This window comes from Buteo buteo, chromosome 13 (assembly GCF_964188355.1).
Source record: "Buteo buteo chromosome 13, bButBut1.hap1.1, whole genome shotgun sequence".
NCBI lineage: Eukaryota > Metazoa > Chordata > Aves > Accipitriformes > Accipitridae > Buteo > Buteo buteo.
The window spans coordinates 39,790,053-39,799,211 of NC_134183.1; the positions used below are offsets into that span (position 1 = coordinate 39,790,053).

The 9,159-nt window shown below is 54.9% G+C and overlaps 1 non-coding gene across 1 annotated transcript; it reads left to right on the forward strand.

Annotated features, from left to right (window-relative positions):
* Nucleotides 1-6,731: 6,731 nt before the first annotated feature.
* Nucleotides 6,732-6,803, forward strand: TRNAG-UCC (transfer RNA glycine (anticodon UCC)). Its single transcript has one exon. It is a non-coding gene; the product is annotated as a tRNA-Gly (tRNA).
* The last annotated feature ends 2,356 nt before the right edge of the window (nucleotides 6,804-9,159 follow it).

The window sequence follows — 9,159 nt, forward strand, 5'->3', positions numbered from 1 at the left end:
GGGCGCAGTCCCCTTTTGGGCTCCCTGCAATTGACCACGCTGCAGCCAGCAGTGGGACTCAGCTGCACACTGTGCCTGGTGCCCAGGGAGACAGTGAAAGCCCCTTGCCTAAGGCACTTGTCCTCGCTCCCTCCCCCACCCCCCCACCCCCCCCCAAATTCCTGGATGAAAGGGAAATCCTGCTCCCCTTGACAAGGTAGGCATGTTGGGGAAGAGAATGGACCAGTGCCGAGTACCAGCCATGACAAGAGGGCCAACGTTGTTGGCTCTTGAGCAGAACTTAAGAGCCTGATCTCACCTCAGACCTCATGCAGAACAACCCTACCAGCTGTCTGTCCTCCCTAGGCCTGAACCTACAGCAGCTCACCTCCAAAGACAGCCTGCACAGCATGGCCCTCATTGCTAAAGATGAAGGGGAGGCACCTCCTGGATCTGAGGTCTTGCCAGCACTCACAAAGTGCCCCTCACTTTAGGTCTCACAAAGGCAGACTGGTGTGGAGCAGCAGGCAAGGGGTGGGGGTGGGGGGAAGAGAAGGGGCCAGCACCAACTATGAGCTACAGAAGAGGTCCTTCTTTTGACCTCATTGCTAACAATGAATTGAAGACACATCATAGACCTAAGACCTTGCCTGGGGTCCTGGGGATATTCTGCCTGACCCGTCCCCAGTCCTTGCACACATGGCCAACCTTTCTCAGGGGCCTTTCCCAAATTTGGCTTAAGGATGAGGTGATGAGGGGTGGGGCTCTCCTGTCTCCTCCTCTTATGGGAAAGACATGGAAGTGCAGAAGAGGCCATGGTGGTGCCTGTGCCTTCAGGAGACCATGCCCTGCCATCACCGACCCTGATGGGCAGGATAGAAAAGAGCCAGAGGCTTCCCAGAGGGCTTCTTTCAGTCGCATACCCAGCTGCTCCCAACAGAGCAGCAGCGGAGGAGGACCTGTTGGTAGCCTGCCTGGGTGGTTCAGCATCTTAAGGAAAAGGGAAACCCTGAGGGACACGTGCAGTGAGCGACCAGCCAAAGAGAAGGAGAGACAAGCCCATTGCTGGTGCATGGTCCTTTCCCTGCAGCCATGCCACTGAGGGTGGGGGAAGCATTGCAAGGGAAAAAGAAGCTCAGAGAGAGAGTCAGTATGAACGGAGAAGGAAAGGGGCAATGGAGAGGGCACCTGGAGCAGAGCCAGGGACCTCTTGATCTGCAGCGAAATACTTTCCCCCGAGCAATAGCAGATAGGCTGGGGCCATGATCCCCATGCTCACATCAGCACCCACATCCCAGCGCTCTCCATCCTGCTTTTGTCTCCGCTGCATGCTCTGGCCTGTGGATGGGACGGGGCACCAGCAAACACAAGCCCAAAAATGCAGGCCTCAGCACTGCCACCTCATCCCTCACCCTCACCAAGAGGCTTTACCAGCTCAGCCTGCCCAGAGCCTTCCCTGGGACACCTGGCAGCATTTAAGCCTGGCCACCACCCAGTGCGGGTGGGTCAGCCCTGTCCTGTGGTGACTGGGAACCACCTCCACTCCCAGCAGTGCTGGGCAGGACAGGAATGGCACCAGGCACGGAGAGGAGGGGTTTCTCTGGCTCTTCGGCACCCTGCACGGTGGCGGGGGCAGCCCTCGGCTGTCAGGGAGCAGCCAGGGCAGGCCTGTGCCAGGAGGGAGGACAAGCCAGGAGCTGTGGGGGAGCACAGCACAGCACTGGCAGGGCAAGGCCCTCACCGCTGGTGTGAAAGGCAAGGTGCCAACTGCTAGACAACTTGCTTAGAAGAACAAACACTGCCTAGGACTAAGGGCTTTTACCTCAGCATCAACGTCACCTGACGACCCAACCTAGACTGGCTCTCACTGGCTGAGAACACCCCATGCAGATGATAAACCAATGGGAGATTGGGAGATTTGTCTTTCAAAAAAACCCGGGTATACAGCCACGGCCAGAACAGCAATCAACCTAAATCGAGTATAAAGCCCCTCCACCTGCAAGGGACATTGGTTTAGAACAATGAAGATTAACACCCCACTGAGCATCTGTCCACACCACCTGCCCGGGAGAAGCACATACTGATCTTGGGAGCAATAGTAACTGATTAGCCCACCCCTTAACATGAGTAATTTGATTGGTCGACACAACTGTATTGTAAACGTATGCCAACCCTGCTTTCCTCTATCTCGGGGTCCTCCATGCATTAGGTTGGGCCACCACTACCTGCCCAGCCTAAATAGGAGGATTAATTCCCTTGGTAATTCTACGCTTGGTAATGCTAAGCGTCCTTGTCTCCCTCCTCGGCCGGAAAAAGAACGGACGTTGACGCTGGGCACAGTCCCACAGCCCCCTGGGAGCTGGATTCCTGGGCAGGGTGGCAGTCGTCCTGAGCTCGCTGGAGAGCAGCTCCCCTCTGCCCTGCAAAGCAACAAGGCTGCCCCCTCGCTCCGGGGTTTCCTCCAGTGCCTGCAGAGCCAGCTTGGGTGGCCAAGAAGAAAGTCCCCATGCAGGGTTATGGGCAGGAGATGTGGGGAGAAGGGCAAGGCAAGGCCCTTGAGCTGCCACCCCAGGCCCAAAGGAGGTGAACTTTCCAGAGAGCCCATTTCCTGGCCCGCGTGAGGGCACAGGACAGAGGAAGGGAAGGAGGCATGAGGGCTGGCAGTGCCAGGGAGCATCAGGCAGGGCCGTGGGAGGTGCCGGCAGAGGTGCTGGGGGGAGCAGAGTGGCGCAGCGGAAGCGTGCTGGGCCCATAACCCAGAGGTTGATGGATCGAAACCATCCTCTGCTAACTGGCCCTTTTTTTCCCTCCTCCTGACAGCTGCTGCCTCTCCCAGCAACTTTTAACCTGCACTGCTCTAGCTCTCTGGGCACCCATGGCCACGGCCCTCCTGTTCCCTCAGCCCCTCCTCTCTGCCACTGCCACCTTCTTTCTCCTTTGCCTTCTTAGGAGCCAGCACTCCCATAGTGCCCCTCGCCAAGGCAGACAGGTGGCTGTGGAGCAGCAGGCAGAGCTCCCCCCACAAGGAAGTGGGTGGCTTGGGGACACAGGCGTTTCTCCCTTCCCATCCGGCAGCTCAATCCCAACTTCCCAGCCGCAAGCAGGGACCTCCAGGAATCTGCAGGTGGGGAGGAGGAGGACAAGGCTGCTGCTACTTTGGCAAACACCAATGCAATCAGCTTGACCATCTGGGGGGGTTCTCCATCCTAGTCTGTTTGCTGCCGTGCTCACTCGCAGCTCCAGCCAGGAGCAGGGCTGAGTAGGTGTCGTGGTTTAACCCCAGCCAGCAACTAAGCACCACGCAGCCGCTCACTCACTCCCCGCCCCACCCAGTGGGATGGGGGAGAAAATTAGGAAAAGAAGTAAAACTCCTGGGTTGAGATAAGAACAGTTTAATAGAATAGAAGAAACTAATAATGATAATGATAACACTAATAAAATGACAGCAGTAGTAATAAAAGGATTGAAATGTACAAATGATGCGCAGGGCAATTGCTCACCACCCGCCGACCGACACCCAGCCAGTCCCCAAGCGGCAAATCCCTGCCCCCCCCTTCCCAGTTCCTAAACTAGATGGGACGTCACATGGTATGGAATACACCATTGGCCAGTTTGGGTCAGGTGCCCTGGCTGGGCATGAGAAGCTGAAAAATCCTTGACTATAGTCTAAACACTACTGAGCAACAACTGAAAACATCGGTGTGTTATCAACATTCTTCACATACTGAACACAGAACATAGCACTGCACCAGCTACTAGGAAGACAGTTAACTCTATCCCAGCTGCAACCAGGACAGTAGGTATTCCCCGTGGGCACTGTATTGGCCATACGTGGCTAGGTGTTGGCAGTGGTGGGGAGAGGGGCTGCTGCAGGGTGGCCTCTGTGGGGAAGAGCTAAGGGGCTGCCCTGCACCACACACACAGCTGGTTCCAGGGGCCTCCACCACACTGAGCCATCTGCAAAGCTTGTGGCACCCAGGGCACCCATGCTGGCTGGAGCAGGTGGATACTCCTGAGGGATCTGCAACCTGCGGAGAAGGCACGCCAGTGAAGACTTCCCTGATGGGCCTGAAGCCTGTGGAAGAGCCCACGCTGAAAGAGATTTTCCTGTTCAGAAGCGCAGCATGGGGAGAACCCATGCTGGAGTAGTCTGCAGTGAAGGAGTGCAGCTGAGCCTGGAAAAATTGGGAGGCATGGCGGTGTTTTCTTTGTCTTCTCTTGCTCACTACAAGACAAAACTCACACATAGCCCGAGTCTTTCCCTCTCTTCTGGCTGCTCAGGACTGGAATTCAGTGCTGGACACCCACCCCCTCACTCCCATGTGCACGTCAGCAGGTGCTCTGAACCCTAGACTGTACCACAGGTCTGTGCAGAATCCATGCCTGGAGCCCAGGCCTGGTTTGTCCAGTGTCCTGCTCCAACCCTGGGCAGTCCCTGATGCCAATCCACTCTCCTCACTGGCTAGTGCAGCTTGAGATCTCCTAGCAAATACCCCTCTCGCGCGCGCACACACACACACACACACACACACAAACACCCCCCCAAGCCCCCCCAAAACCAGAAAAGCACAGGCTGACAGAAATGAGCTAGGAGTAGAATGAAATGAAAACAAGACCAATCGCATTCTTGTTCTTCATGGGTGTGCAAAGGGTTTCCAGGATGAGTTGCTCCTTCCCCTTCCCAGGGATTGAGGTGAGGCGGACCAGCCTGCTATTGCCCCCATTCTCCTTTGTGCCTTTTGGGAAGATAGGAGTGACAATGGCTTTCTTCCAGGACTCAGGAACCTCTCCCAGTTGTCGCGACCTTTCAAAGATAATGGAGAGTGGCCTCTTCTATGGGTCTTTCTTCCTGGAAGTGCTTCACGAGCTGGCAGCAGAAAGATAGCACGGGGATCTGCAGGTGAGCTCCCTGCTACCTGAGTACCTGACTGGCCAGAAGCCAGAAGATCGCTTGCATGTTGACTGTGAGGTCGCCTCTGGCTCTGCAGGCAATGGGCCATCCACAGGAATATCGCTTGTGCTAAGTGCTCGTCTTCATTCCAGAGTGGATACCACTGCATGGTATATCTTTTTATATCCACACACTTCTTGGTCCAAAGGAAGCAGACAGTCCCTGAGAGGGAGATCTGAGAACATGTGGGCATGACAGTGTCAAAAATGGCCGTCCGGCAATCACAAAGCAGTAGGAGAGGCCACAGGGAATGACGCTGTCAGAAGATGCCTCTTCCCTTTGTTTAGCGAGTGGGGGCTTCCTTGCCTGACGTGCTTCTGGGTACACAGGTAGGGTTGGCTGGTCCTGGCAGCCAATCACAGGTCTGCCTGAGAGCAGGTGGGTACAACGGGGTCCGGAAATGGCTGTCAGCCAATCACAGAGCAGTAGGAAAACATGGTGGTTATGGTGCTTAATAAGAAAATGGCAGCTGAAAGAAAACGGTGCCCCCCATGTATGTCAGGGAAGGTACATCCTGGTCACGTGTACTTCATTGTTCATCAGTGCCGGCGTGGGCATTCACCAAAGCAATCATCCATCACCAAAACCAGTGGCAGCACAAGGCGGGTTTTAGCCCAGGAACAGGTAATGCGCAGAGTCCTGCAACACAAATTGCTCACTGATTGCTGAGCTTCTGCTACGCATGTCTACAAGCTACGGACATATCCAGTGCCTAGGAATAAACCCAGGCTGGTTGCTGTGCCTTTTTAATTCAACCAAAGGGTACATCATGCAACCACACATTAGCCCAGGACAGCCTGACTGTGACTCCGACTGGGGCAGACTCTGACCGGGGCAGCCTCCGACCGCGCTACCTCAGCGTTATGCCCTCTGGTATTCCCCATGGGCACTGTATTGGCTAGCCATGGCAAGGTTTTGGTAGTGGAGGGGTCAGGGGGTGCTGCACAATGGCCTCTGTGGGAAGAGATAACGGGCTGCCCTGTGTCAGACACAGCCAGTTCCAGCTCCGCAGTGGACCCACCGCACAAGACAGCTGAGCCGTCGTCAACATTGGTGGCCCCTCTGTGAAAACAAATTCCCGAAAGGGCAGAAAACGCCGGGCGGAGAGAGGTGGGAGGGAAAAACAGAGTGTGTAAGAGCAGAGACACATCCTGCTTGGACAGGTAAAGGAGTCTGGTGTGAAGCACTGAAGTTGTCCCGGCACAGGGGAGAGGAAAGGCGGTGTTTTCTGTTTGTCTTTGTGTTTCTCACTACTTGCATCTGGTTTAAGTGTCCAAGAATTGATTTTGCCCAAGTCAAGCCTGATTTTCCCACAAGAGTTTTTGCTAAGCCATATCCGTGTGTTTATCTTGAGCCATGAGATTTCTCATTGTGTTTTCAGTGCTCTGCATGGCCCTGCGGGTGGGGAAAGTAATGAGCAGCTGGGTGGGCGTTTGTCTGTGCTTAAAGCACCACAGGTACGTGCACGCAAACGCACATGCACCTGCATAGTACGTGCGCAGCTGGCCCACATATGAACGCAGATGGGGAGCGTGACCATTACCAGCAGCCAGCAGCTGGAGTTTCCGTAGCCAACAGCTCACAGGCAGAGAAGCACACCCACGTGCCAGCCGGTTGAGGTCGTGTGTATGTGTGCAGGGGGCTGGAAGGAGGAGGTGGGATAGTCTGTGAAGCGGAGGAGCAGGCAAGAGGGCAGTTGGTGACCTGGCAGAGCAGGAGGCAGTCAGGAATGGGACGTGGAGGAGCAGGAGGGAGGCCAGGCTCTGGGCTGGAGGAGCAGGAGGCAGTAGTGTGTGCAGGAGCGTTGGTGGTATAGTGGTGAGCATAGCTGCCTTCCAAGCAGTTGACCCAGGTTCGATTCCTGGCCAACGCAGACCAACTTTTCTTCTGCCTGGCTCCACAGTGCCTTCCCCATTTAGCAACAGCAGGCTGCAGCGGCTGCTTTGCACCATTCTGAGATTCTCAGGCAGTGTTGAAGCACTGCAGCAGGTGCCCGGAGAACCTTGGCATTCTCCATGCCTGGGTGTCACACTCAAGTTTCAGTGGGGCTCAGGCACTGTGCCACCTGCTCTAGCTTTGGGGCTAGCCCTGCTTTAGGCAGGCATTTGGACTAGTGACCCCCTGAGATGCCTTACAGTCTACCTCCTTCCATGAAGCAACAAGTCCTAGAGAACCATGCCCTCCTTCCTCTACGTCACGGGCAGTAAGTCAGCCTCTTCCCCGCAGGAATGGGGGCCCACTCATTGCTCGGCACTTGATGCATCTCCTGTCCTTTTGCCTTGACTCTCCAGACCCTTTCCTACACGCTGAGTCCTTGAGACCGACACAGCGTTCCCCCAGGTTTTGGTGAAGCACAGCCCTCCTTGCCCAGCATTCCCAGCCCCGAGCAGGGAAGAAGGAAGCACCCTTGTTCCCCCAGGAACTCTCCATCAGGCAGCGCTGCAGTCCGAGTGCTTGTCTTGCCATCCCCTGAGGCTCTGGAGGGAATGGAGGAAGTCACGGGAAAGGTAGACGTGTGCCTGGAAACCTTGACAGGACATTGGCGTGCGTAGAGCCGTAATTCACTGGCGGTTCCTTTGGTTGCTCCCCTGAAGGAGTGCCTTGGGCTTTGGGAGATGTGTCAGAAGTGTGCTGCCCCTGTGCTGGGTGCTCCGGTTCTATGTGGTATGAAGCGCGTGTAGGAGCTGCAGTCGCCTGTCAGCCGCCCTTGGTGGGAGCAAGGCAAGGGTGCTCCCAGGATACAGCTTCCCCTGCAGCAGTGCCAGGAGGAGGCTGGCTGTGGTGGGCTGGCTCTGGCAGCTGCAGGGCGTGGACCAGCAGCAGCAGCAGTAGCGGGTCAGGATGGCCAAGTGGTCTAAGGCGTTGCGTTCAGGTTGCAGCCTCCCTGGGAGGCATGGCTTTGAGTCCCACTCCTGACAGGCTCTTCTCTCTGGCTGCCCCCTTTCATGGCTTCTCTCTCTTGGCCTCTCTCTTCAGTGGAGACTTCTTGCCCCTCTGGGGGCTCTGCTCAGCCTGCTGACGAGGTCTTGCTGCAGTCCCAGCTCCTGTAGAAGGAGAAACGGGCATACCCATGTGCAGCAGAGGATCCACAGGGGACATCACACACAGACCAATGTGATCAAGTGAAGCCCATTTACTACAACTTTCAGAACAGTTATATACCCTATGCGCTTATGGACGCGCCTTATACAATGCTCTGATTGGTACAATATCCCGTTTCATGCACCACTATCTTATGCTTTATTGGCTGCTCAAGCCTCTTCACGACGCATCTTGCGGTTGCTTACCTCATTCTTTGGCATCCAGGAGTTGTTTGTGAGGCTCTTCTTATCTTCCTTTTCCCAGCGTACAAGGACACAGTGTTCTTGTCCGCTTCAGCACTTTGTATGGTTATGCTTCATTCCCAGCTAAAGGCTGGATTGCTCACATGTCCTCGCTCAGCCAAGAAACCCTCAACAATTCCCCCTTTTTGTTTTTGAGCAATCCAGGCTTGATTAATAACTTGGGCTGCCATTTTTCTCAACAAGCTAAACAGGGTCAAATTATTACAATAGCTAAAACCACAATAACTACAACAATGCCCATGCAACATAACTCTTTATGCCAACCCGTTATCCCTAATGACCCAAACCATGAGGACTGTGAGGAAGATGGACTATCTGTACATTCTCGTGCCGTCTTGCTCTGCAAACTCAGCCCAGCAATCGGTAGGTCCCAGCTTTCCGTGGCCGTCCCCACAGAGGCAATGGTGGCCTTGCCGTACACCAGCCTGATGCTCTTCGGAAAATCCCGGTATTTATACATTTGCAGAGGAACGGGTTTCAGCACACGTGGCCAGCGGGTGCCAAAACCCACCTCATTTGCAACCTATGACGCATGCGCTCGCTGGCCAGGCGCGCTGCACGAGTCATAGCCATCCTGTCTATTGGTTCATGGGCTTTGTGATGTGGTTGTGATGCACAGAGAATCTTGACCTGTTATGTTAGCCAAGGTGACCTCTACATTAGTTTTTGGCTGAGGTGGTATTCAGATTGCCGCACCATCTAGGATGTTCCAGATGATGATGGTCGTACAAATCGAGCGGGAGTCTGTTGTGGGCCTGTATCTGTGGAAACACAATCATAACCTCGTTCCCAGGTTATTAATGGAAATGGACCTTCCCATTGCCCTGTTTCTAGATTCTTAACTAAAACCATGACCTTACCCCTAATTTTGGCTTTAGCTAACTT